The sequence below is a fragment of the Cynara cardunculus genome, unplaced genomic scaffold (genome assembly GCF_001531365.2).
Source record: "Cynara cardunculus var. scolymus isolate 2C unplaced genomic scaffold, CcrdV1 Un_Scaffold_8634, whole genome shotgun sequence".
Lineage (NCBI taxonomy): Eukaryota > Viridiplantae > Streptophyta > Magnoliopsida > Asterales > Asteraceae > Cynara > Cynara cardunculus.
Window position 1 is genome coordinate 4,753 of NW_020204352.1, and position 1,381 is coordinate 6,133.

Sequence of the window (1,381 nt, forward strand, 5' to 3'; positions counted from 1 at the left end):
ATATAACATTTTATAAAGATAATAATTAAGTATTCTGTTAGAACTCAATAATTATTCTAATTATATTTTAGATTTTTTATATTTAAAATGAGATGTTTTTCCGTACTTGATTATGTTTATCTGCAGTTAATTACACGAATTCAGATATGGAGATTTAATAAGTTGTACTTACGCACAATCTATTTGCAATCTTGAGTTTTAAGTAATATGCATTAATAAACAATATTTTACGCATAAAAAGTGGTTTTTAAGAGTTTTTGTCAAATGTTTTATAATATAGTATAGATTATGTGCTTTTAAGAAAACAATAATTATTTTATATTTGAATAAAATATAAATTTGAAGATATCATAAAAATTTGAAAAAAAAATATCAATGTTAATATCAAATCAACTATTAAAAGTTTTCATTTTTTATGTAATTTCTTTAATTTATTTTGTTATTATAATTTAATTTAAGTTTAATAATGAAATAATTTATTTTTTTGTTTAATAGTATAACATTTTATAAAGATAATTAAGTATTCCGTTAGAGCATAATGATAATCTTAATTATATTTTAGATTTTTTATATTTAAAATTGGATGTTTATCTTATATTTAATTATGTTTATCTGCAGTTAATTACACGAATTCAGATATGAAGCTTTAATAAGTTGTATTTACGCACAATCTACTTGTAGTCTTGAGTTTTAAGTGATATGCATTAATAAACAGTACTTTACGCATAAAAATGGTTTTTAAGAGGTTTTGTCAAATGTTTTATAATATAGTATAGATATGAATTCAAACATATATCTATAAAAAAATTGTAATTATGCACCATTCACTTGTAATCTTAAATTTAAATAATACTTTTATATAATAATTAAATATTCAGTAAGAACTCAATAATTATTTTAATTATATTTATATTATTTTATATTTAAAATGAGATGTTTATGCTGTATTTGATTATGTTTATCTACATTTAGTTATACGAATTCAAACATAAACTTTAGTAAGTTGTACCAATGTTTAATCAACTTGTAATTTTGAATTTTAGATAACATGTATTAATAAACGTTACTAGATGTATAAAAAGTAGTTTTTGAAAAATTATCGTAAATACTTTATAATATAACTAGAAGGCTAGTCGTGGAATCCAATGAGATACATCTCGATTTTAATATTTCGTTTTATTTTGTTTTCTGTCGATGTTATAATACTGTTTTATGTGGTTTTGAAAAAAACGATAATGTTTTTATTTTTAAATAAAATCTAAATTTGAAAATATCTTAAAATATTAGAAAAATATAATCGATATTAGTATCAAATTAATTATTTAATTTTTTTTTGTTTTGTTGCGTAATTTATTTAATTCAATTTTTCTTATTATAATTT